Source organism: Anser brachyrhynchus (assembly GCF_964034855.1).
Source record: "Anser brachyrhynchus genome assembly, chromosome: 21".
Taxonomy (NCBI): domain Eukaryota; kingdom Metazoa; phylum Chordata; class Aves; order Anseriformes; family Anatidae; genus Anser; species Anser brachyrhynchus.
The window spans coordinates 8,720,876-8,748,308 of NC_137714.1; the positions used below are offsets into that span (position 1 = coordinate 8,720,876).

Sequence of the window (27,433 nt, forward strand, 5' to 3'; positions counted from 1 at the left end):
GTTTTTTTCCCTTTATATATCATTACTAATAGAACATTTTAATGGCTGTAATTTCCAGCTCTGTAGATGGAAACCTAAAAATAGGAAGAAAGCCTATTCCATCACGCCATGCCAGCCCCTAAATAATTCAATTACATAGACTGGAATATCTGTTGCTGGGTGTGTTCCCAACTGCAGATAACGATAAGTACGAGATATTACTTTTAGAGAAGGGCTTATTAGTGCAAAGTCTTGACATCCCGACCCCGACGAGCCGCCGCTGGGGATGTCAGCGTGCTGCTGGGCGCGCAGACCGCTAGCACCGAGCACGGGGGACGTGTTGCTGCTCAGGGAGCTGGAGGAGCCCTGAACCGTCCCAGCAGCCCGGTCTGATTTGTGCTTTGCCTCTACCAGGTCCTTGCTTCAGTTTTTGTACAGCTGATTTTTGGTCCTTTTTCAGGTCAAAATACTCCTACTACCAACATACTGTTGCCTTGTCAGTCTCACCGTTGTTTTTCTGTGTCAAAATATTCTCCTGCAACCTGCTCTCCTCCAGTGTCTGCCACTGCCATGGTGGTGGCAGTGCCGTCGCAGCCAGCATCGCCAGGAAAAAGACAGGGAGGTCCAGGATCTCCCGCAGAGGAGAGGAAACAACTTTTATACATCTTTATTAACTGTTCATTAATCAATTCTGAAAGAGGAGGATGTGGTCTGGCCTAGAGCGGCAGCAATTCCACCGCAGCTCCAGCCACTCAGTAACCACCGCCGGAGATATCGGATCGTTTGCAGCTAGACATGACACAAAAGGCCAAAATAATTAATGGAGAGACAGCTCACGGTTCACAAGCCTCTGCAAAAAAGTCCCCAGTGTCCTCAGGCACTTGGCGGTGCCCACCACCACCTCTTGGAGCAGTTACCCACGGTGTTTCACTGGGAGCACGTCCCGGAGTTCTCTGTGATTTTCACATCCACCTGGCTCCAGGAAAACAACACAGGGGCGTATTGTGTGCTACCTTAAATACAATGGCTAGATTCTCTCTTTTATTCTCTCTTTTCCAGTTTTACACTGCCCAGATGCACCGTCCCAGTGAGCAGACCCATGCCGGGAAGGATGTATGGAGACTGCCAGGTCTTCGCTTTTCTGTGGGCTCCCCTGGGGTGCCTGGCCTGAAAATCACTTTGTGCCACTGCATGGGGAGCGACGGTCAGCCCCCAGGAGAGACCAGGACAGCGACTGGACCTCACCTCCCCGTCCGCAGTGAACCCTCACCAAGGGGGTAAGGTCGAAATAACTATTTAGTGGGATGCACCCAGCTCTCCCCCGACGCCCAGCAGACTGGAAAGTTTAAAGTGTTCCCTCATTTGCACCTACGTAGGCACGGCCTGCTTTGTAATGCATATTGGCAATTAAAAATTGCCTTTTTGCCTCTCTTGAAGGGCCCCTCAGACTGGGATGTCATTTATTGCCTAGTAAGGAGACCTTTTATTTTTTGGTGTTTCTTTTCCTGGGGTATTTTTCAGTATTTGGGAGAAAAAGAAAGAGGCAAACAATAACAGAAAATTAGTGCAGCCGTAAGTTATTGGGCTCAGAGCAGGAACTGGTGCCTCCAGTCTGTGCTGCGAGAGCTCGGGCTGGCTCACGCAGCCTGGAAGCCCTCAAGGATGGCGAAATATGTGCCTGGGAATGGCGCGCAGCGGGCAAGCACAAGCTGAACCTGTTAGCCTCCCAGCCTGCTAGCTGACGTCCATCCCGTCCAGTAGGCGGGGGAGGTCTGCAGTGCTTTGAGACATTGGCTGAGGAATGAGAGCGGAGGAACAGGCATGAGGCAATTAGGGAAACCTCAGAAAATGTGAAATCAGATATGAAATCGGTCCGAGAGCAGATCGGTGCGAGCTGGTTGAAGCGAGAAGCTGAGCCAGCCCCGGGCTCGGCAGCTTCGTAGGGCGATGGCTCTGTGCAGAGGAGCCAGCCCTGCCTGGCAGTTCCAGCGCGTAAAATCCAAACGCAGCACGAGTCACAGCTGCCTCGCTTGCTGCCCCGTTCCCCTGCCTGCAGGCTGGCAGCACCGTGCGTTAGATGCAAAATGTGCTAGAGCGGAGCCCAGGGGCTGTTAGCCTGACTCAGCCGCTCTCGGGTGCCAACCTCAGGGCATAAAGGGGCCGCACAGGGAAGGAAAAATCAAAGAAGCTTGAGGAAAAAAGTAAATTTGTTTTCAGATGGGACATAAGCGAGGGCAGACTGGCAGTGTCTGGTCTTGGTAGCAGAGTATTACATCAGGTCTCTGAATCAGTGTTTACCACGGGATGATGTATTTAATATAGGTTATTGCAGGGAGCTAATATTAGCCAGTTGCTAACTGTGTGTTCAGAAGAGAAAGAAAACACTTTTATTCCACCTTGTCTTCAGTTCCCAGCATGGCAATGCTCTTTCAGTTTACTTTTAATGTTAAAGTTTGAGTGCCAAGGGGAATACTTTATCCCCCAAAGAGGAGCATCTACAGCAGCAAACTGTAGGATAATAATACATCAATTTCAAATTGGCAACAGCACACTAAGTAAAAACAAGGTGCTGCTCTTTCCAACGCGCTGATTTACAGTATATCAAACCTGACCCTGTCTGCACTTTCCCTGCAAAAGGAAGTGATTATCTGCTTAAAGCCATTCACTAAAACACATAGCTAGGAATTTTAGGTGCAATATTCTGTATTTCAATTACTCTACAAAAGTGGCTCGCCTGAGTCCCTAAATTATTCAGGCTGTGTTTTGCCATAAAACTGCCAGCTCTCATTCAGTGCCGAGTCCTACCCGGGGCTGGGGGGGGAGCAGGGGGACACGGCTCGGGGCAGGGGGACACGGCTCAAGGCAGGGGGACACGGCTCGGGGCAGGGGGTGCAGCTTGCAGCGAGTGGAGCTGAGCAGGGGATGCGGCCCCGAGCTGGCACCGGGCACCCACTCGCCAGGGCCAGGCCGGGTTTTGCCACATTAAAAGGCAACACATATTTTAAAGACACGGTTATCTAAAAAATATCAGGCTTATCTATTTTGATCATTTGAAAGGCACAGGTCTGAAAAATTGACATTCTAGAGGAAGGGTTTATTCTTTATCATGTTCATATTAGGATATTATGATGCTTTTCTTATCAGTCTATTAAAGTCTCTCTAGCTTGATGTCAGCTATGCTCCTTGCCAGTGCATCCAGCCATCCACAGACTCCTGATGTTTCTGCTTCCCCACTACAAGGTCATGGACTGCAATGGTAACATAGCTGGAAAACTACAGCTGTCACTTTTCAAGGCGCTTTAAGCAATGGTGATTCAGCTCACTCTGATTAGCAAATGTACGTTGCTTCTCACTTTGAAAAGTGCAGAATAAAAACTTTTAGAGAAGGTAGATTAGATCCATAAGATAAAAAAACTTTAAAAAGCCCTGGCCAGATTCCCAAAGGGAGTGTTGATTAGCTCAGCACCAAGGGCGACATCCTGCAGAAGGGACGTTGCCAGCAGCGCCGCGATGCTGCGCTCCCTCCCAGCGCGCTGCGTTCACGTTTCCTGCAGGCCGCCGTCCTGGGCTGCAGCTTGCCCCTTGCCCACGCTGCCGAATCCGTAGCCAGCAGCTGTAGTTAGTGGCGAGGCAATTGCCATTTGAACTGCAACCCGTGTGAAGGAGAAAATGGCTTTATGGTAACCGTGGTGGGCAGCGCAGGGAAGAGCGCAGGAAGCCTCGGTGCCGTGCTGCTGAGCTCCGGGTGTGCGGTGAACAGCCGCAGAGCCTTCGAGCTATCAACGTAATGTGTTTCTACAGCGATATATTCAACCTCTGTGTTCCAAACAGATATACTTTCCTATCTCAGAAGTACAAATCTGTTGTTATCAGCTGCATCAGACTTCTCCTTCAGAGTATTGTTCCAGTATCAGTTATACGAGTGTTGTGGTGTTATTAAAGATGTTAGAAAATATTCAAAGCTGTGCTTTGCTCTTCTTCTCTTTCAAACTCAGGCCCAAGTGGAGTTTTCCAATGCCAGATCTCCATGCTAGGAACACAGCCCCAGAGTCCCCGCCACAGGGAAACCTACGACCGCAGGCAAGGTGGCAGTGCTACAGCAGCAGATCACAGAAAGGCTCCATCTAATTGCGCTTTGTTTTGCTTAATACATTCCCGGGTCTCAGCTGATGCTCTTTGAATGAGATTCCCAAGTGCCTGATTTCATATTTGTTAGAACCATGTAGATAGGGGATCGAGCATGTCCGACCGCCCTGCATCCCGTTAGCACAGGAAAGCTTCAGAGAGGTAATTTCCGAAGCGGTGCCGAACGCGTGGGGGAGCGGAGTCCCCAGCCAGGAACTGACGGCCGTGCTTGCACGCTGCTGTTCGGTGCCAGCAGTTGCAGAGTTGAAAGCTGGGGCCGAAACCTGGCTCTCCCTGGGGAGCTGCCGGAGGGCGCCTTTGCCCCAGGGTGCTGCCAGAGCCCCTGCCGGTGCCGTGGGGCTGCCCTTAGCTGGATCCAGCCCTGTGCCCCTCTACGGGGTGCTCCGGGAGCTGGGGTGTGCAGGAGGGATTTACATGGAGAGAGCTGGACTCCTGGCGGAGGCGGTGGTGATCATCCACCAGCAGCAGCCTCCTGCCCACAGCACTTGGTGTAGTTATGAAAAACTTCTTTACAACCCAGGAGAGTGCTCAGGGCAGCTATTAGAGCGTAATCAATCAGTGTCAAATAAAAGCCATCAGAATATGACTAAGAGTCTGATTGCCTGTAACCAATATAATTAGACAGTGAGGATTTTCTTTCTTTTCCTCTTCTTTAAAAAGGCTAAAAGCCTCCAAAATTGGAGCTAATATCCTGTGTCTGGAGCAAGGTGAATTCACATTTGACCTATTGTTCAAATAAAAATTCTCCTCAAATCCAGTCCAGCTCAGAGACTGCAATCACAGCAGGGACTTCAGCACAGACCTACCTGAAGAACACTAAAAAAATATAATCTCTAAAATTTGTTTTCGTTTAGTATGCGCAATCAAGCAGATTTCAAGGGTGATGGGGCAGGGAGAAGGTCTTCGTCTTACTCATTAATCACCACAGCGCGAGCAGCGTTTGTCCCAGAATAGGTGAGTATCACACTGAAAGCGTTTGCTAAATAAAGTCGTGTGTGCATCAACAGCACGGCAGAGAAGGTCAGGACAAAGTGGGTCGGAGCAGGCGGGAGGAGGCTGGCAGCAGGTCCCCGTCCCTGTCCCCGCCGTGGCCCCGCAGCATCGCGGCACAGAGCACGGAGCCAGGCTGATGGGCAGGCGCAGGGCAGCTGCGAGCACGGGGGCCCTGATGGGAACAAATCGCACCCGCTGGCCGGCTTCCTGGCACCGACAGATAGCCCTGTAATGAAGCAGGAGAAGGAGGGTGAGCTGCTGAAAACCTCCCACAAGTGAAACAGGAAAATCAGCTCCCTGGCTCACCAGGTCCCACCTGGGAAGCCCTGGGCTGGGATGCAAAGCCTGGCAGCGCTGCGTTCAGCAGCAATGGCAGCAACAGAGATCTGTGTTGTCTGCTTCTTCCAGGCTCAGAATCAAGGCTTAGGCTTAAGGGCTTCCCCTGTGATGATGCGAGGGCAGCTGAAGCTCCTGGCTCGGTTACGTGGGAACTGGAGAGCTCGCATGGCCCTGGCTGAGGACTCGCAGGGACAGAGGTGTGGGCACCCCCTGCACACCTTGCCTGCGCTCCTGGTAGGAACCCTGTCTTCTCTGGGGGCTTTTGGAAGCAAAGGACGAGGCTTAAAATGCAGCCCCACGATGCTGCCATGGCAAGCAGGTTCTTGCGGCCAGAGCCCAGCGCTCGAGGGGCAGGCACTGCCTTTCCCAGCTGATCCCTGGGTGGGAGTCAAAAGTGTCCTGTATCAAAGCGGTCTTTTTGCCTCTCTAATACCATTGCACTGATTTCCCCAGGCTGACAAAAGTAGGCCATGTTTCCATATTCCCTGTCGCTGCTTATCTGTCGCCTCTGTGTGTCCAAATCCTCTTTCCATTTATATTGACTTTAATGAACTGCTGCTGTCCCGCGATGCCGGCTCCAGCAGAGGAGCGGTGCTGCCGTGCCCACCCTCGCCATCCCACACCACGTGCTGCGTGGGATTATTGGCTTCTTAGTTTTAATTAACAGAAACTTTTAATTTTGAACCATTGTGCTAGCCTCATGCTCTTTAAAGGCTCTCAGCTTCCCCACACGCAGACGGTCACCAGCCAAATCCCATTTCAGCCTGCAGGGTGAACATTAAGCGCAGTCGCACAGCTGTCACATACATTATTAGGTCTCAGATGGGTTTGGAGAACCTTGGATTTGAGGTTTTTTCAGGTTCACCCCTCTGTGTGAATTAGAAGAAACCCAGCCTGGGCTCCCTCTGCTCTCTCGTTGCCACCCTCTGGGGCGGTGCCGCCGGTCCCAGCCGAGCTGGCTGCCACCAGGCTGGCTGCCAACGCAGACACTCAGCACCATGCTTGAGTTCCCTGTCACCTGCCTCCCCCCAAAATTAGGTGCCAACCAGATCCTCAGCGGTTCCCTCCTACCCTTCCCCCCCTACCACATTCAGAGCCAGCTCAGGATCTGCGCACCCAGCCCCAGCACACTCAGCACCCTCGCGCAGGGGCTGCCCCCGGCACGTCCTTAAGGCCACGTCTGCGGTCGGCACACGCCGACTTTGCAACCCAGCAAGGTTTTCCCAGGAGCTTAATTGCAGGTCCATGGCAATTACGAACTTGTCTTTCCGCTAACGCCATCTCCCTACTGCCCTCCCTCACTTACCAGCACATCGAAATTTTCCAGTGGAGCCAAAGGCCAGAGGTACGGTTGTTATCCTGGGTTCGTAGAGGTGAGGCATGTGGCTTTCTGCCTGCTTAGCCACATTATCTGCCTCTGTTTCTTTTTCATCAGTTATTTGATGTTTTTCTCCTGTCGCTGTGCCTTTAAGGTGACCTGCGGAGGAAACAAACAAATGGGGCTCTCATTATTTTTTCTGTTTTTCTTCACCACTTGAACATTTTATTGATCCGTCTCTTCCTCACCTCGTTCTTGCTGCTTTGTCATGGTGGTTGTGCCTATGGTTGTTTGGGGAAGGTTTACGTAAGAAAGGCCAAGAAACTTTCCAGCTGCACTTGTGGTGAGGGTGGGCAGATCCCCCGGGGGCTGGCAGCAGCAGGGTCCCCTGAAGGAGCTGAGTACTGGGGGGAACGAGCCGCCAGCCCCAACTTCTTGCCTCGTTGCACCTCCAGGATCTTTTACTTGGCAGCTTTCGTAGCCCAGCCCGCGGGCTGGCCCCACGCACCCCTGGCTTGCAGCCACAGGCAGGGGGCCAGGCAGGGCTGTGCCCACCTGCGCCGAGCATCACCGGTGGCTGCAGCCTCAGCCGTGCCTTCGAGCTGCTCTATTTTCCTAAACACTGAGCAATTAAAAAACAAAAAACACAGAGAATGGAAGTAATTCCCACTTACTAGAAAGGACCTGCTGGAATTCATAATGGGAAGAAGACATTCAACAGATGTGCATTAGCATAATGTGGAAATCATGTGAAGCACAATGCTATTTTTCTCCCCATGCCACTTACAGTAAGCGGTGCTTCCCTCCCCTCTGCTTCCCAGAGCTCAGGTTTTTCTAGCAAAAGGGAGATTTAGAATAAATAAACCCAAGCAACTGTGGGGCTGAAAGTCCTGGTGAAGTGATCACAAACCTTTTTTCCGCTGATCTCCAGCATGGGAACAAACCAGCTTAAAGTAAAGCGTGAGAGGCTTCCTCCGGAGGTGGGACACGTGGGCAGGCTCCCGCCGGAGCCCCCCCAGCTCCTGACATTTCTCTTCAGGCTCTGGCATTTGTTTTAATCCATGCAGCTTTCACATCTACCTCTGGGGATTAACAGGCAAAGGAGCGAGCCATCAGCACGTAAAGATGAATTTACCCCGAGCAGGAGCCCCTGCTGCCAGCACAGCCCACGGGGCTGCCCGGTGAAACGCTGGTCACTGCGCCCCAGCTTGTGCCGAGCACCTGAAATGGATTTTCTCCTCAAACACTTCTGGGAGACTTTTACTTGTAAAAATTCTGGGTATCTTCCTGGATGAAGGATTTTTCCAATTTCCCTGATAGAAGCTGTGGCTGACAGTTCCTCTCCGTTCCGTCTGACCAGCCAAACACCTGATGTCTGTAAGACAGGGACGTCCCTCCACAAACACCCCCTCCCTGTCCCCAGCCAGCATCGCTGCAGGGCCAGTCATGACCCACATTTTGGGAACCAGGGGACTGCTAGCCAGGAGGCAGCGAGGGCAGCACCACATTCAGGTGCTTCCCTTCCCCGTGCCGAGCTGGAGGCAGCAGTGTGCAACTGGCCTGGCACAGCCCCGGGAGTGGGTGCCCAGTGGCACCCGGTGGGGCCAGCTGTGGCATGGACGGGGAGCAGAGGCAGCTGCAAGGGGGTACCCAATAAAAGGGGGGTGAGCTGGCCAGGACAGCCCTAGGTGCTGGCAGGAGGGCAGGGCGTGGGTGAGGTCGGGGTGATGTGATGCTCGATCCTTTGGCTGTTTGCTCAGAGCAAGGTGGCTTCTGCTGGGTTGTGGCTTGTAGCTCCGATTTGGTTCGAGGCCATGCCACAGCCAAGCAAAGACCTAGGCTGAGCTCGCAGGACGCACTGCTGCCGAGTGCCCCTTGGGTCCGTGCCGAACCTGAGCAAGAAGTGCTGCTGGGCAGGCTCTGGTGCCTCTGGGTCCTGGTGGGTGTTGCCTGTGGTTAAAGGCTGGGTCTGGCACTGGCTTGCAGCACCCCTTGAGTCACCCCCAGCTGAGCCATCAGGTCTGGCCGGGGGTGGCTCATCTGTGCGGCTGAAGGATGCACGCGCACACGTGTGTACACACGAGCACACGCGTGCCCACAAGGGCCTGCACCAGGTCTCTTCGAGCTTGCACTGCAAAGCGAGACACGGCAAGGCAGCCGCTCCCCAGCCCTGTCCTGGCACCACCCGGGAGACAGACAGACGGACAGACAGACAGGCTGCTCCGCCTGGGAGCCGGACGGACAGACGGACAGCCAGCCCACCACGCGCCGGGGCAGCCGGGCGGGCAGGCAGCCTCCCCCCGGCCCCGCACCCACCTCCCCCGGCGCCGCCGGCTGCGCATCGGCTGCCCGCAGGCTCCATCTGGTGGAAAATCCGCGCCCGGGGGTGCGCAGCAGAAGCCGCCCCTCGGTGCGGGGCCCGCGAGGGGCTGCGTGGCCGGGGGGACCCCCCCGGGCTGGCGATGCCGGCACCGAGCCGGCACCCGGCTCCTTCGTCTGCTTCTCTGTGCTTAGTAACACATTGCGTCCCTGTACGGTTACTCCGAGAAATAAATGTGGTGGAATTTATTTCAACAGATGGAGGACAATTTTCTTCTAGTCATTTAACTGACACATCATGCACCTCCCTTTGCCAGTGTCCCTGTGCGGCAGATAATTTATATGGAGAGCAGGTGTATTATGCCGTGTTCATCCTGCCCGCTCCGTTACAGATAGAATTTATCTCTCCCCATTTAGGGGAATTTAGATTCAGCAAACAGGAAAAAGAAACGTAAAGTGGTGGCGGGTCCCGCTGTGCCATAACAGATAGCGGTGCCTCAGCCGGCGGCGTGGCAGCACCGGGCTCTGCTCCCGCTGCCCCAGCACCGGGTGCTGAGCACCCCGGGGTGCTCTGCTCTGCCCCGGCTCTGCTGCTGCGGCTCAGGGCACTGCTTCTGCTGCAAGGGCAGAAAAACAATGGAGAGGCCGCCCTGCACCTCTCCACTGCACTCTATGTAGTGTTTTCGCTGTTCAGGGGTGCAAAAGGGCAGGCAGTGAGTGCTGCCCCTGTCCAGCAGCAATGGCGAAGGGCAGCTGCACCTCGTGGGCACGAACCCCGGCCCTTCCCGTTGCAGACTCCGTGCCACATCAGTTCAGGGGAGTTTGGAAGGAGCCGGGCAGGGGCCCTGCCAAAAACCAGTGCTGTAAGATAAAACTGGATGTTTTTCAGTGTGCCGGATGTTCAGCTTCCAAGCCCTGCTGAGGTTTATTTACCATATAATGTGACACAGTAATTTCCATGTATATAAGTTAATGACACATTAGCAAAGAACTAATCCAGCCTGCAGAGCTGCCCAGCAAAACCTCACCAAGACTGGCCGGGTGCACCGGCACGGGGTCTGAACTTCCTCCTAGCATTCACCGTGGGGCTGAGGAAGTGCTGGGGTACGTGGTTGGAAACTGCAGCGGGTAAGAAAACAAGATACACAAAATTCTCAAGAGCACATCCAATTTCCACTCATTAAGCTGTAATTTCCATCATTTTAATGACATAAAAGGCAGACAAATGGTGAGTATACTCCTGCTTGTGCCTTTTCTCTTAATTATTAGTCCTTTGCATGGGCTAGTTTGCAATGAATCAGCGTTTAAATAGTGTTCAATCGGAACATGTTCTGTTTTATTTGAATTATCTTGTTGGCCGATCATTCCCCAGAACATAATAAAACAAACATTAATTACTACTTCAGCGGGTGTAATCTTCTTGAAAGCACTCAACAATACTCAAATGCCATTGTATCCTCATGCTCCACACTTTAAGGAGCTTCGGCAAACAAACTCCTCCAGCACTTGGGATGCGCAAACAGATCGCACGTTGGCCGCTGCGCACAGCAACTCCAGAAAAGTTTGGAAAACACACGTGCGCACGAAGGGAAAAGCAGCTCCTGGTGGCGGAAGGTCCTTCAGGTGTGAGTGTCCGTGGGGTGGTGCAGGGGGGCACAGGGGAGGCAGCAGGCACAGCCCAGCCCTCACCACGTGCCGGGCTCCAGGCAGCAGAGAAGGCAGCGCAGCCACGGCTGTGCGGGCAGTTGTGCTTCGGCTTACACAAGGCTTATTTGGGTCTTGCCTCTATCGATTTGGAGCATTTTATGTATATATAAATGACAGCTCCTAATCTCAGCTTAAACTTCCTGATGGCATTTCCAGCACTTTTGCAAACGTGGCTATGAAAACACCCCGAGTTTCACACATCTGCCAGGGGATGCCTGAGAGCCAGGTGCCTCAGCGTGTGTAAATGTCTGCTAAAACCGGACCCGAGGTCTTGGGATGGCTGACGCAGTCCATGGTACCCCCCCAGCACTGCCCACCAAGGATGCTCTCCCTCTCCCACACCCACCCCAGCAGAGCCGTGCTTTGGGGCCAGGCTCTCAGAGCAAAGCCGCAGGAACTGGAAATATGTGAACAAGTCTGCTAGGAAATGGTGGTGGGGATGGAAGTGAAAGCCAGCTACTTGGGGGGGGGGGGAGCACAAAGGTTCTGTCTAGGAGGAAAGGAGGAGCTGGGCCACCCCAGCCCCAGCTGCAGGTGGGGGCACTCAGCCGGGGGCACTCAGCACATAAAAGGCTGCTGCAAAGCCCTAGAGGGCTTTTGGGACAGGGAAGGGTGGGTTCCTTATGTGAGTGCTGCTTGGCTTCCTTCAACCCTCTGCTGCTGCAGCTCCTGCGTGCCTTGCACACCCAGGGCCTCTCCTCTCTGCCTCTGGGCAGGCTTTGCTGCTTGTGCAGTGGTGCGTGGGGCAGCCAGGTCCCCAGGGAGCAGGCCAAAGGAGGCTCCAGCAGCAGCGAGCTCTGACCTCGGTGCCCTGAGCCTCTCGCAGTTTTGTCTGACTGGTGATGGAGCAGGAGGTTTGTGTGCCAGGCAGCTGCCCAGCATGGGGAGCACCCTGGGACTCTGCATCGCCCACCGGGGGCTTCCAGGTACTGGGGGTCCTGCACAGAAACGTGGGGGTGCAGAGGGGAGGGGGGAAGGTGGTCCCCCTCCGTGGGTCGGGGTGGGAGGATGGTGTGGTGCTGTTATTTTCTGTGCTTGTTTCCTGCAGTGGAGGCTGAAGGAATGTGCTCAGTGAGGGGCTCTCAGGCGTGGGGGAGGATCAGATCTCGGCTCCCGGTACCCTTCTGCCGCGCTGACTTGGAGCAAAGCAGCGCTCATCCGTCTAATTAGGAGCAGTGCTTCTGGCAGTCAAGCTTCTTCCTCTCAGGAATAAGTGGGTTTTCTTCGCAGCTGCACCTCCTGAGAGTGCTTTAAGTGTTTCCTGCCAAGAGCCCTGCCTGTGGCAGGCACAGCCCCATGGCTTTCCCTATAGGTCCTGGCTGAGGGCTCTGCCCGCCTCGATCAAAGTGACCCCTGCATCGGGTGGGCTGCTCCTGGCCCACGGGTGCCAGGAGGATGGGGACAAGCCCTGGCCATGGGTGATGACTGCTACGCCAGCCAGCTGGGGGACCAGCACCCCCGGGGGTCCAGATTCCCCACAGCTAACCGGGGGGCTTGGCTCAGGGCGACCCAGCGGTGTTACAGCCAGGGGGAGGGAAGAGAAACATCTAAACCCAGGCAGCAGCGTGATGCTTTTCCAGCCAGTTTAAGTTCAACATTGTTAGACATTCCTCCCACACATATTGAGATATGAAAATGTTTTGGCAAGGTCTTTCCTGGCAGCGCTGCCGCCTCTGAAGCTGCTCCCACCTCCTGCCAGCCCCTTCACCTGCAGGAACTCAGCCGTTTGGGTCTTCTCTGGGAGTTACTCAAAGCTTGAAAAAGGAGGGCAATTTGCCTTGCCCATAGCCCTGCTGCCAGCTGCAGTGCATTTCTAAGAGTGTCTCTGCATTTCATTAGATGCAAAGCTTCTGTCTGAGAGAAATCAATTGCAGCCTGAATCTTAAAGACAAAAATCAATTGTGACTCCGCTTTCCAAGCGTTGGCTAATATGCATAGGCTAGTGCAGCCTCCAGTTCCAAAGGGACCATTATAGGCTTTCATGTCAGGCATCCACAAGAAATAAAAATCAGATATGAAAGCAAAAAAACAAAACAGGATTTTCTTTGGGGTTCGGTTACATAAGAAGCTGGTTATTGTCAATGAAGGAATGTGCCCCAAGTATGATGAAAAATACATCTTCAATGCAGGTTTCCATGGAGAACTCTGGAATCAAAAATTGTCCTGCGTCAACTCATTTTCTGGTGTACCTACGTGAGTGCAGGTACCTGCTGGAAAGATAAATATCTCGGGGATTCCAAAATACTCAGCAATGTTGCTTTAAAACTGCTTTGAATTTGTGCAGGAAAAGAAAAGTAATGTAAGGAATTTAAATGTTTTAAACGTGAGAATTGTTTCGTGTGGCTTCGTTAATCCTTAAGGGCCCCTTCCAACCCAAACCTTTCTGTGACCAGCATCCCCAAGGGGCCGTGCGTTCCCTGGCCATCGGCACTCCCCGTGGGCAGGCCGGGAGCAGCAAGGAGAGCCCCTGTCCGGGGCTGGGAGAGGGAGCAGATCTCTGGATAGAGCCATATGTTGTCAAGTTAATAAAAGGCCCTGGAAAGCATAAATCCTCTGTATGCTGGCTGTTAGCCCAGGTGCATAATTTGCTTGCTGTTGGGGGGGAACAGACAGCATCTGTACAGCTCCTGTATTGTAAGCTAATGAAAAAACCCACAATGAAGCGCTCCATCCTCCGAGGGCTGAGGGAATTCAGCTTCCTGTCAGAGGCATTATTTGTGCTGGAGGAGAGCCGGGGAGGCTCCAACTGGCCTCATCCTGCTCCCTGCAGCCGGAGGAGATGAGCATGGGCTGGAGCAGCGTGTCCCCTCCTGGGCAGTCAGCTGAGACCTCCACCTGGGGGGCACGGGGAGGGGAAGGAGCTGTCCCTGTGTATGGGGAGCTGTCCCCTTCCTGCTGCACGCAGAGGGCTGCGGGTGCCTTGCTGCAGGGTGCTGCAGAAAGAAAAAGTTTTGACTGCGTCAAAAATGTCACGGGATAAATGCAGTGGGGGGAGGCAGTGAAGTGGCGTTAGGGGACGCCTTCGCTCTGACCCAGCAAAGGCCCTGGGTGTACTGGGGCTGTGGATTTATTCCAAGAAACTTTTTTTAATCAGCGAAATAAATTCTCAATGACCCACCTGAGGCTTGGAACAAAGAGGGAAGCTATTGTTTGTGTGGCTCAACCGTAATGCAAAGCTATTGCCTTTCTTGTTTGCAAACCTGAAAATTCAGACATACACAAATTAATGAGTATTATTATAAGCCTCATTAAAAGAACTGTTCTTTAGGGGGAAACATCTTCCCCGATATAACCACTGTGTTCTGTTTGCTCAGCTATTAATTGATGGCAAACTGTGAAATTCTCAATTTCATTATGATTAACTCATGAAGCCTGTGAGCCGCTAGCCGGTCACCTGCCTGGTTTAAGCAAGCAATTACGGCTGGGTGCTGGGTGGGGAGCGGTGCCTGCAGCTCAGTGGTGCTGGGCATCGCTGCTGGGCACAGACCTTGTGTGCGGTGCAGACTGGAGCAATGGGTTGCAGAAGCCTGGCACTCGCATCCTTTGGCACTTTTTTCCTTGCACCAGCCCCGCTGCGAGCTTGGTAACTCGGGGTTTGGCCGGGGGTCTGGGCAGGCTGAGCTGGCCTGGCAGCGTGTTTGTGCTGGAGGGTGCAGGATCTGCCATCCCCCTGTGTGTGTTTGCAGAGGGAGAGCTCGCCCCAGGCGCTCACCAGGCCCAACAGCCCCAAATCCCGCTGTTTAGGCTCCTGCTTGTCTCTAACGAGCGTCCTTGCTTGGGAGTCATGAGCGCTTGCTGTGAAGAGGACAGCTGTACGCATCCGATGCGGAATGAATTCATTTCACTTCCCACAGCTCCAGCGAAGATGCCAGACTTCTTAGGGAAATAAATACCACACTGATTTTTTTTTCATCCTTATGTGGATTGATCCAATACAAGTGTTCATCCTCTCCTTAAGTAGAGAGCCAGCGCTGCATCTCTAAACCTCATTTTGCCTTTTGCCATTAGATTATATTAAAAGGGCTTTCATGTTAACTCTAAAGTAGGTGCTTCTCATTCCAGCCACATCTTCTTTATCACCAGGTTCTTTACTCAGAGCAAGAGCTTTGCCTTGTGTACAGAAGGAGAAGGCATCTCGGTTGCTTGCCGTGCAGATTTTGGACACCTCAAGCATGACGGTGCTGCAGCCTCCCCCAGCAGCGCTGGCAGCTCCTGGCCCCTCGCTGCAGCCGGTGCCACGGGCTTGGGAGCTGCTCCTGCCTCCCCCTGGGAATTAGCGTCACCCGCAGGGGTGATCTGCACGCTGGCTTGTCCAAGTCGTGCTCGCTTTGAGCCTGAGATGCATGCTTGTTATCACTTGCCTGTCTCTAATAAACTTAGAGGTGCTGAAAACCGAGCTGAGTGTGGATTCTTCTAATTGCAAGTCATCGGCAATTACCTCTGAGGAAAAGGCTTTGCTGTCCTTGCCAGTGTGAATTGCCCAGGCTTTCTGAAGGCACACACAGAGGCACAGTGCTTCTGCAGAACTGGGATGGGGCTCTGCCTGCCAGCCACACCACGGTGCCTTTTGATTAGAAGCATTAATCTTATTCTTGGGAACAGGGAGAGACGGTGGGCTCCCACGGCGTGCCCTGCAGCCCCTGGTGGTGCTGTGGCACTGACCCATGCCTGTGGCACCAGCTACAGGCAGAAGGAGCCACAAACTGGGGGAGCAGGGAGATGGGACCTGCCCTGACCACCTGCAATTAAACTGAGGAGGAGGAGAAGGGGTGGGAGCTGCTCAGCAGTACAGAAATACCAGACCAGCCTTATCCATCCCCTGCATGCCTGGGAATACCAGGGCGATGTCTGGCCTGCTCCCCATCTAAAGTTCTGAGCAGATTTTTTCTTTCCACAATAGATGAAAAAACTCAATTTTCAAGAAGTGCATCAAGCCCTTAATTGGGATTTTAATTCCTAAATGGCAGTGGGTACAGCAAAGGCTGGCTCCCCGGGCTAATGCATCCTTGTTATTAGAGAGCAGATACCCCTTGAATGGAGAAGAGGCTGCGACATTTGCATAGCAATGAGGCATTCTGGCAGCCCAAGAACCAAAGTTGATTTTCTTTTGCAGCTAAAAGCAGACATGAGTGGTACTTATTAATTTGAGTCCACCTCTGAATGCACTTAACGATTCAAGTCCAATTAGTTTTCAGAGTGCCCAGGTAGGAAGTAATCATTAAAAACATGTAAATTAAGTTACTGGGGAGCTTAATAGATTAGTCATTGACTTTCTAGCTTATGTTGGCTCTTAACCTTCAGCTTAAATTAATCACCAACAATTTCTCCAAACTGGCTACGAAGGTCAGAGCCAGGGGCTGCGGCATGGCCGGACAGGAGCCCACCTCGGACCCCCCAGGTGGAGACTCGCTGCTGCCAGCGCCTGGCGAGCTGCGATGCCCGGCCCAGGGCTGCCTTTTGGGGGGGGGTTGGCCCCAGGATGTTCTTCTCCCCCGGCACTGCCAGGCCCTGCCTGCATCCAGAGCCCCGGAGTGATTTACCATGTGTGGGAGCGATCACTTTATTAACTTATGAACAACGGTGTGTATTTGGCTAAGTATCACAGGGATTAACTACTTGTAAGCGCAAGTCTCTGGGTTTTCCCACCGGCATCTCTTTTGCTGGGTTACTTTCCCTCTGCGTATCGCTACGTGAAGGGAAAATAGGTACTATTATCCTGTAATAACGTGCTTCCCTTCCTGCCTGGATAACGGAATCTGCTACAACCGGCATAAATAGGAGTACACTTGAAATCACTGGGAGACTGCCCCGGGGAAGGTGGGGTCTGCTGGGGCAGCGCGAGCCCCTCGCTCTGTGGGATGGGGGCAATGCCCCGGTGCTGCTGCCCCACTGCGGGCAGCGAGTTCATCACAAAGGGGAGAAAGAAGGAAGTATCTTCGAAAAAGATATCAGGCTCTGAGCATTTGAGAAAGCTATTTCTAAAATTGCAATTACCAGGAAAGAGAACAAATTACCACTTCAGGGACTGTCACACATGGAGAATCAGAGCTTTGGGAAATAATCAGAAAAATATATTCACAGAAGTGCATTATTTATATTGAAACATGTTAAAGTAAAGGTCACAAGGAGAAGCTGAAGATTAGTAATAGGAAAATGCAAGGATCGCTTTACTGCCGTAATGATTATGGTCCATTTTGATTACGACTGCATTAGTCACAAAGACTTATGTCACCGTGGATTAGCATCCAGGCACTGGCTTCCAGGAGTTAATGAGGGGACGTGTCCTCGCACACCCCTCGGCAGCGTGTCCGCAGGTCCCTGCCCCGGGCCGGATCCTTGCACCAGTGGCCCCGTCCCCAGGAGCCCTTCAGCAGCCCGAGAGACCAGGGAGCTCCCCCCTCCTCGCGCCCCTCCAGGAGGCCCCAGCTCGGAGCAGTGCCTGCCCCTCTCTCTGCAGAGCTTGCCACAGCTCCTGGAGACGCTGCGTGTTTGTTTGGTTTTGGTTACTGCTGGTATTAACTATCTTTAACAGATTTTGAGCATGGAGAGTTTTTCTCCAAACGTAGCAGTGGCCGTGCACCGTGCGGTACAGTGGAGCTGTTAATTGCCTTCTGTTTCAAGCCTTTCAGATACTGCTGCTTCTAAGTTAGCGGTCTTTTTCCTCCCCTTTTATTATCATAGATCATTTTTAATACCAGGCCAACCTGTCAAGCTTCCCCTGGCTCCAGCTAAGCTGTTACAAGGGACTTAAAACAGCTCCTCCTGGGCACCACAAAAGCCTGTAGCAGGAAAGGGCGCTGAGGGTGTCTCCGGAGAACCTCCCAGGCCAGATCTGGGTGATGAGCAGTGCTGGGGAGAGCCAGGGGCTCGTGGCTGCCCCCATCCTTGCACATCCTCTGCTGGGTACGAGCAGCTGTGCCACGAGACAGACCCAGCAAGGTTCAGCTTCACCAACAGCCCTGAAGGGTGTCACATCGTCTTCCCTTGATCACAAAGTGCAAGAGTAGCCTTGAAAAAATATCTGCGGTTTATAAGCAGGAAAAATAGGATTGATTTACTCTAGCTGCATCTCAAAGCATGAAGTGGCACTTTTACACTTGTATCAACCTATTAGACATCTGAAGGCATCAGCGCAGCCCATTTCATTTTTAAAGACGTACAAAATGCTTAGAAGAAGCCATTTGACATCCCCATTCTGGGAGTTATGATAGTGTGCTGAAAATAATACAAATACATCAGAAGTGTTAAGTCTACTCATTTTAGACCCCATTTTCCATTCGAGTTGTGTCAATATGCTGCTGGAGAGCTAATAAGTGTTGCTCTGTAATTTTTCTCTATGTCACGGCTGTTGGAGACGCTGCCTGTGGACAGGGCGCCTAAACCAAAGCAGCAGCTGTGTGCTGTGCTCTCAGAGCAGGAGCCCACACTGCAGCAGCCCCTCGCCCGATGAGCCCTGCTCTGCAGCCCGGGCACGAGAGCTCTCCTCTGTGTCACTGGTTTGGGACCTGCTGCAGCATCCTCCACCAGGAGCCTTTTCCAGGTTAAGTAGCCTTTGCTGCTTAGGAGGACGACAGGCACTTCAGGAGAGGTTTCCTGCTCTTCTCTGGAGCTGGGCTGCAGTCAGAGACTCTGACATCGGTGCCCCATGCTTTCCAAGTCCCTGCAGGGACACGGGTTGTGCCCCTTACATGTCCAAGAGCAGAGCAGAGCGCACCACCTGTGGGCACCCTGGCTGTGTGCTGGCCATCTCCCACCCTCCGTCCCCGGGGCTCTTCTCTCCAGATCCAGCCGCAGCTCCTCACTGGAAATGCTTGCAACTTTTAATGGTATTAATCTGTCACGGGGTGCCAGAGGGGAAAGAGACTGTCTGCTTCTCTGGACCGCTGTAGCTGCGTATTGAGTAGTGCCGGCACTGATTTATTAGTGATGAGATTTCACCAGCTCCCAGCTACTGACAAATGGCCACAATTTTAGCCCCTTAACTCCCCTCCCCCCAATCAATACCTCTTAATCAAATCCAATTGCACCAAATTAAATTAAAGACAGCGTCCAGAATAACCCTGAAGTAAAGGAATGAAGGTGAGCCCTGCTGGGAGGAGCTGCCCTGGGCCGGAGGTGTCAGCCTCTGCACAGACCCGCTCCCCGCAGAGCACGCCGGTGCCTCATCATTCTGCATTTCCCTGCCGCTGGAATGGGAGCAGGAGGCTGTGCAGAAGGGAATCGGGAGAGGGGACAGAGGTGGGCTGGGCACCTGCCCACGGCATGCAGAGCTGGCTGCTCCACGCGGTCACCGGATTTACCGTCCTGAACTCAGGTGGCGTTCGTGAAAGTTTTCTGAACAGAGAGAAAAGCTGGGCAACTCGTTTAATTACAAGGGGTTTTTAAGATGTCCTGTAGCCAAGGACTGCTCAAGCAAAAAGTTTATATCCCCAGGACTGGATGTGTCCAAGTAACGTGCACAGGAAGCAGAAGGACTACACATATACTTTGGGCATACAGAGCTGGTAGCATTTCCTTCTGTGGTGTCTGGCTCTCCACCAGCAAATCCGACAAGCCGCACAGAAGTTGGTGGCTGCGGGGGGACTTCCCACCTCTTTCCGAGGCTTTCCTCGCTCCCCGTACAAATGGGAGCAGCAGCACTGCTGGTCTGCTTAGAAGAGCTATTTTGGAATATTTTTTATCATTGCTTCTACACTCTGCTGTAACACTTCCATCGTGTTTGTGCAATTTCCTCATTGTTCCTTGTGGCTTGCTCTATTTAGCTGCTCATGCTTCCACTAAGTTTCAGAGCTATTTCTGAGTATGAATTATCCTCTGACATAATTTTGCAGCAATGGTTATATTTAGAGAGCTCTTTCATTGGATGAGGCTTTCTCATTTTCCGTTTCGTTGGGTGAGCTCCTCTGATTTCTGTATTCCATATTTCAGGCTTCAGTTGATGTGTGCTAACTAATTACATTGTGGGATGCCAGATGAGGCAGAGCTCATGCTTCCTCTGTTTTTTGTGGTGATATTTATATGTGATAAGGCGTAAGGCAGAAGTGGAGAGACACATTCTCGCGTGTGTGTATTACAACCGTATTAACTTGAACTAGATCAGCTATGAAAGAGGTTTTCATTGTGAAAAGAGAAAGGATATTGCAGTGGGACTCGGGTTACTTTATTATGCTTTTTGTCTATTAAGGGCCCAGCTCTGCGCTGCTGGGTCTGTGCTTCACATCCCTGGCAGAGCCTGGCTCTCTCTGTGGCCACCCAGGGGCTTTGCGGGGTGCCCAGGGCCTCCTGGGCTGGGTTTCCCTGATTTTGTCCATCCGTCCTCGCCTGCCTCGAGGCTTCCCTCCTGCACTACCTGCTCGTCACCCAGGTGCTTCTCGCTCTTCTCTCAGGCTCCGTTTCCCCAGCCGCCTCTCTCACCTCGTCGCCTTGATCTATTTTTAATGCCTGTCATTTCCCCTCCTCATCCTTCTGCCTTCCACAGAGCACCCGGCTCCTTGCAGCAGAATTGGCGATTTCTAGCACCCCCCAAAATCTGTGCACGCCACAGAAAAAAAAAAGCAAAGCCAGACCCAGAGCGCAGTATTCCTCCTCCATACCCTGCACCTCTTTTTTCCTCCATGCCGCTCGTCGTCCTGCTTCCTGCCTGGCACGTGTTTGCTCGTAACCTGCCCCGTGGGAATGGTGCATAGAGGCAGGGCACCAGGCCTGGTGCACAGATAGGAGCACAGCGTGCCTCTGCAGCTGCCAGGAGCCCCAGTCTCCAGCAGTGGCTTCGGTGGCCAGCTCCTGTCCCAGGGCTCCTGCTCTGTGCCCAGCATCCTGCGCAGACTTCGGAGCCAATGGCCAGACTGCTGGAGCTCTGCCAGCTGCGGCAGCTGGAGCCTGGCAGAATTAAAGTCTTAATTGCCTGTGATAATTAAAAATCTGAGGAAGTTTCCCCAAAGCATGAATCTCTGTCCTGCTCAAACCCGAGCGTGCGCAGTCGCAGGCAGCGCGTGCCGCACCACCTCGATAGCCAGCGTCGGTCCCGTGCGCACGGCCAGCCGCAGATGGACGGCTCCCGGTGGGGTGCTGGGGACCCGGAGCAGGCTGCCCGGGCTGTGCGTGGTGTTAGGGGTCAGACCCGGTGCTACAAACACGGGCACTCAGCCATCCCAGGGGGGCAATCGCCAGGTCACGCTGGTGTCCTCCACAGCCCCCTGACCAAGCTCTCCTCCTCCCCTCGGCCGGATGAGCTCTGCAGGGAGTGACCTTGGGGTCTGTGCTGCTCCGCTCCCTCTCCGTGCCAGCCCTCGAAGCTGTGGGCAAACCACTGCTCCTGGGGGAGCGCTCCATCTTCCCCGCTGACAGCGCATCCCAACTTTGAATCATCGGGCAAATCCCATCAAGCTCTCTCCTAACCTTTGTGCAAAGGTTGTAAGAAATGCCAAGCTCGTATTTCACAAGAAATATGGGTGAGGGTGGTCCCAGACCGATAAAGTCTCTGGCAGGGGGTTCAGCGGGATGGCCAGGCTCTGCCTCCCTGCAGCAGGAGGCCGGGGCTGGCAACCAGTGCCTGCAGGCTCCGGGGAGAGGCAATGGGGGCTCCAGGAGCCCCGATGGGCTCCCCGCGCCCTGGGGCAGCGACGCACCAAGCACGCCCTCCTGCTGGGTGATCTCGTCTTTAATTCTCTGCCGGTTCGTTTTAAAGGCAGATGTATTCATTGAATCTTAAGCTTAGGGTTAGCCATCCATAATTATAATTCTCAAAAATAAGTCGGTGGGAGGTCTGAATTGCCCAGCCCGTGACGAGTGCCGCAGCAGCCACGTGGGGACAGTTCGTTCAGAAGAGGCCGACCCTCTGCGGCTCATTGGGACGGATTAGGAGAGCCAGGCTCGCCTCAGCTGCCTTATCTGCTCAACAATTGAATGGAATAAGCTCTCTTATCTTTCTGGTTTGGCTTTTCCCTGGCGACCCCTTATCTTGCAGCCACTGGAGATTGCGAGTGGCTGTCGGAGGGGCCTTGTTCCAGCCCCTCACACGGGTGCTGCGTCCAGCTCCTCCTCCTGCTGGGCTTGGGCACCCTGACCAGGGGCACAGCCACGCTCTGCCCCCATCCCACCAACACGCCAGCCGTGCTACTGGGCTCACACTCCCAATGGGCGCTGCCTGTCCAGGTGATGCTCTGAACTCTTGCTGCAGGAGCGAGGATGGTGCCCAGGGCTGGAGCTGCAGGCAGCCAAGGGCTGCACAAATTCCTTGTGTTTGCAACAGAAACGGCATCGCCATAGACTGCCCAGGATTTCTGCTGCTGTTCGCACTTTAACCTTCACATATCCTGTACTCTTGTGCATGTTTTGCTCATTGCCTGGATAATACAGGAGAAAATTGACTCTGTTGTTTGCAGCTGCAGTGGTCAGGGATTCACGGGAGGGCAGTTGCCTCTCCGCTGGGGCAAAGCAGGAATGAAGCTTTTGGAAAAAAGCCCAGACTACCAGTGTACCTTTTTTTTATTTTTTACTGATCAGATCTGGGCTTTGCCTTTAGTTAGCACCTTCCGTTGCAGGCACACCAGACATGGTGCACCCAGCAGATTGATGCAATGGTCACAAGAACAAACATCAAATATTTGGTTTGGGTTATTTTGTTATTGGTTATTGTTGGATGTGTAAAAAAAATAGAGGATAAAAGGCAGCTGTGAATGATTGCCACTAGATGGCAATGCCAATGACAATGCATTTTGTATGCATGGAAGCAAGGGAGGAAGGTGGTGCCAGGTGGGCAGGGGAGAGCAGGCAGGCGCCAGCTCCCCAGTGGGAAGCAGCCCCAGGATCAAGGTCATCCCTATCCCAGGGCCCCCCGTGCACCTCTGTGCCCTCCTGCTGGTTTCCAAGCCCTCCTAGGGAACCGAACAAAATGGGACAGAAAGCACTCTGCTGTTCGGTTTCTTTACCCAAAGTCGTGCAATTATTCACCTGCCATCTGTGATGTCAGAGGAAAACTTTGCTGTGGACGCAGCAGTTGGCGGTTGGGGTTTATTTGCCGTGTTTCAGAGTCAGCCTGCTTGGAGGAACGCTCGTAATTGGGTCTCTTAGGTAAACTGCACCAGATCAAACACTACTGCAGCTGTACGGAGCTGATGGACCACCAAGGAGACATTAGCATGCGAAATGATGACCATTAACTTGATTAAAGAAAGGACACAACATGCATTTTGTTCTTGTGTTGGAGCTGCTTCTTCCCATGAATTGTTGATTGGGGATTTTGATTTCCTTATGCGAGCAGACAAAACACCTCAGAAATGATGTGTAATTGCTTATGTGCTCAGTTTTTCTAGGCTAACCTAATCTTGCAAGGGATTTGCTTTTAGCTTGAATGCGAGGATGGCTTTTCTTTAAGATCAGAATGAAAAACAGCATAATATCTTAGAAGTGGAATACATGACTTCCGAAAACTGGATTTGCGCAGGCTTTTCTTAACTGATGGCCGAAATGGAAAAGCCAGCACGAGTCGCACCCGTGGGACCCCGGCTGGGAATGGCCATCCAGGGAAGCTCCGTGGGCTGCGTGCAGGCAAATCCAGTCCCTGCGAGGCTGGGGGGGCTGGGGGCCACCCCTGCTGACATTAACAGGAGTTAACATGCACACAGCAGCGAAGGGAAGCTGCGATAGGCGTGTGCTTATTGCTGCCCGTGGATCATTACTGCCTTCCGTAGCAGCATTCCTGCGATCCCAGCGGTGTGGCTCGCTCCGCTTGGGGAAGAACCACCAGGGTGAGCTGCAGCCAGGCTGGTGGGTGCCTGCTGCAGGCGGGTGCCCGCTGCGTTGGGGTGCTCCCATCACCACCCAGTTCCCTCCCTGCCCGCTGGCAACCGCCCATGGGTCGCCTGGGACGGCGCAGGGGCAGGCAGATGTGGCTGTAATTAGAATGCATCAGATCATTTGAAGCTGGAGACAAAGAAAATGAGAGAAAATGAAGAGGAAATGAAATGGCTTGCACAGATGCAAGGAAAATATTTTTAGTCCTTATAAGTTCATGGTGTCTGTTGTTTCTGAAGAGTCCATGCTGAATCCTCCAAGGACTTGCTTCCTTTCAAATGAGGTTGCCATCTCCCAGTGCTGCAATTAAACATGTCCGCACAGCTTCTATTTAGTACAACCAAAGCACTTAATTTTCATTAAAAAGATGACATTGCGAGCAGTTATCAAGGACAGTCGGCAGTTAGTGGTATTCACGTTCCTGAGGACAGAACGGGACACACGTATGCATAAATTACTAGGCTCCTTTTTCACATTCTTTCTTCCCACATCCCTATCAAGAAGACTGACTTGATTGTAGGTTCCTCTTCTTGATATCTCTTTTTATATCCTATTTACATTTGTGTTAGATAATTCAGTATATTCATAAATTAGTGTTGAACATAGTTTGTTTTATGGAAATGTTGAATAATCTTCAGCTCATGTATATTCAGAGTTTGTCCCAGGATTGCCAGGCAGAGGTAGGCAAGGCTGGTGAGCACCCACAGGAGGATGTGGAAGGTTCGTCACATCCCACCCACGTACGGATAACCCGTTGCAGGCCGGGGCACTGTCCTAAAGGGCGTTATTGGAACTAACCCTTAACTTTATTTCTCTGTAGGACGGAAGGTGATGGGGCCATGCCCTCCATTGGGATGTCACCGGGGCTGCACCTGGACCAGGTGTGCATTTCCCTGCCCAGCACCAGCTGCATTTTCTCTTGGACCGCAGCCGTTGCCCTTCGCATCGCTCTCAGCGCTGCTGCCACGTGCTGTTAGAGCTGAACTTCTACTGAGTGTTTTCTTTCTCCTGCCAAAATATTGCTGTTTTTTAAAACACAAGCCACTCATGCTGTCATGTAAATTGACAATAACAGCCTTAATTTGCTGGCACTAATGGCCTTAGCAAATGCCTTGACAGCCACGAGCTTGCTGCTGGGGAGCCATCGCGCTCTGCTCTCACGTGCCTGCGGTGCTTCTGCTGCCGAGCACGGCACGCCTGGGCCTTCACCCCAAACCCCAGCGCCCTCCTGACCTGCTCCAGTGTGGGACCAGGCTCCCTCTTGCAAGAGCAGCACCTATTGACTCCCCGGCTGTGTGCCCCTGGGATGTCTGTGGCAGGTTAAGCTGTCCGTAATTAGCAAGACAGGGCCTTTGCTCTCTGTCTGCACCTCTGCCCAAGCAGGGTGCTTTGAACATGCCCTGACAAGAAACCTGGGATGGAACCACACAGGGTGCAAAGGAAAAAAAAAAAACAAAAAAAAACACTGGATAAAATAGGGTCATTTTTATTTTCCAAGCTTCCCATGTTCATGAGAGCAAAGATTCATGTGGTTGAGCCTGAAGACAAACTGCTTCAAAGAGCAATTTTAATTGAAATGATAATCATGAAAGTTTTCAGACAAAATTGAAATATGCATTACGAGTATTCCCTCCTCTTCTCTTACCAAGCGTGTCCACCAACAGCAATAACAAAAATAGCGGTCTTTGTAGGAGCCCTTTGGTCTCAGTCTGCGAGCGGCGGTGGTTGTCTTAGTCCATGGATTATCTTTTTCTCCATAAAAAATCAGTACGTGATTGTAAGATTCAGCTTCTCCATTGATTTTTTCATGTTCCTCCCCTCCCTTCCCTGGGCGCTGGTGCTGGTTTGGCACCAGTGCTGCAGGCGCGCCCGGCTGCACGTGCGGCTGCTCCCGCTCGGCAAGGAGCCGGCCGCGCGCACTAATTCATGCTGATGTATTTTAGCACAGATCTGTTCCTGCTCTACAATACATCACGAGCGACAGTGCTTGGGGTTGGGGTTGTGCCATACATCATCAGCATAACAGCCTCCCGTGATGTATAATGCAATGCGCTGCCATCCCCTGATGCATGGGGATTCCCGCGCAGGAGGCTGCGCTGTTGTAGGATGACTTGAAGGGGTGAAATTTAGGACTGTTTAGAAAGTCCAAGCCCTGGCCAGCTCTTTTCTTTTCCTAGCAAAACCTGAAAAAAGGCATGGATGAGGAAGTGGAAGGAGTGCCTCCATCTCCCCCTAGGAGAGGAGTGGCAGCGAGGAGGGGAAGGGGCAGAAGAAGAAGAAACAAAGCTGGAACAAGTGGAAACAAAACACTCCCATGTGGAACAGCTCGCCTCTGATTTTGATTAATAACTGTCAAAACTGGCCACATTTGCTTTTCAGCATGCTGGCATTTGGAGAGTTATTACTTTGCTCTTAATGAAAACAGAATCGACTCACGGAGCTGATGCAGCCGGCAGGTGTTGGCAGGTGTGGGTGGCATGGCAGGACGAGCAGGAGACAGCAGGAGCAGGGAGGGGCAGAGCCGCTGCCTCGCTGCCATCAGCAGCCCCACAGCATTTCAGGGCACGGCAACGTGCACAGGAGACTGCGTGGCCCTCGGGTCTGCTCCCTGCTGCCGGCATCCCCAGGCTGCCGCCTCCGCCCCGCGCTTCAATCCTGTGCCGTGCAGATCATTTGCGTTACAGATGGCCATCAGGGAGCCTGCCCTGGGAAAAGGCTTAAAAAAAAAACCAACACCACAAGCAACAAAAAAAAACTTCTCAGCTCCAGACTGTTTTATTCACGGCACATTCCCTTGCAACCTGTTATTATGCCCAGAGAGATGGCCAGATGAGAACTCGCATAATTCTTATTAACCGGTGCCAGGCATTTGTTGTTGTCCTACAAAGCTGGGAGAGAACAAAGCGGCGTTCAGCGGGAGGCCTTTATGGGAACAAATGTCTTTGAAGAGCGAAGCAGAAGAACAGAAATGAGCCCAGCACTCGGCTCGGCGGAGCCACTGTGCTGTTACACAGGGAGCGCGGCCAGGGCTGCGCCGGGGGCTCGCAGCCACCCCCTGGGCAGATGCTCTGCTCCAGCCCCTGGCCGGGCTGTAATCGGGGCGCTCTGCTCAGCACCTTGCTCTGCCGGCAGATTGCTTTACGGCCAGATTCAGCACTGTCCCGGCAGATTAGCAGAGGGAAGCTCTGAGCTTTCCCAGCGGGACATTTCCAAAGGAAAGGCGATGGGGCTCGAGGCTGGCTGGCTCCAGTCAAATGGGGAGGGGATGCACAGAGCCGCCCCTCGCCCCGCCACTAACCTGTGCCCCGGGGATGAAAACCTCCCCAGATCCCCACAGAAAACAAACGCTGGTTCCTCTCTCCTCAGCATTAATCTCTCTCCCTCCTGGGAAATTGCGCCACAATAAATCTTTATTCCTCATGATGGCTTGCCAGCTTTAATAACGGTTTGACAGGGGGACGGGAGGAGCCAGCAAGCCCGCGCGTGGTGCGGGCTGGAGGATGCGCCGCTCCCCTGCAGGCACCCACGGGCTGGGGCTGATTTATGCTTCTCCCCCAAGACCTGTTTCTCTAGCTGTTGTGTAGGGCTAAGTGAATAATTGTCGGTGAGAAATTTCCTCGGTAAATTTAGCCACTTCTTGATCTTCAGGCATCCATGATTTTCTGGAATTCATGGTGCCCAAATGGCGCTTTATGGGGAGAAGCGTCTCAGGCCCTCCTCCTGCAGACACGGTGATCCCAGCACCTGAACCAGGTTCGGAGCAGGGGGCAGCGTGGTACCTGGGGCTTCCCGTTCGAGCCGATAATCCAGCAGCAGCCTTCAGCCAGAGAAGGAGCG

General features: G+C 53.0%; 1 protein-coding gene across 1 annotated transcript in view; it reads left to right on the forward strand.

Moving 5' to 3' along the window:
* The window catches only part of LOC308181231 (uncharacterized protein), a 47,870-nt gene extending 43,424 nt beyond the window's left edge, over positions 1-4,446 (forward strand). The window contains exon 13 of the mRNA XM_080564173.1: positions 1,039-4,446. The gene's annotated coding sequence lies outside the window, so the exon portion shown is untranslated. The remainder of the gene's footprint in view (positions 1-1,038) is intronic.
* Positions 4,447-27,433: the final 22,987 nt, after the last annotated feature.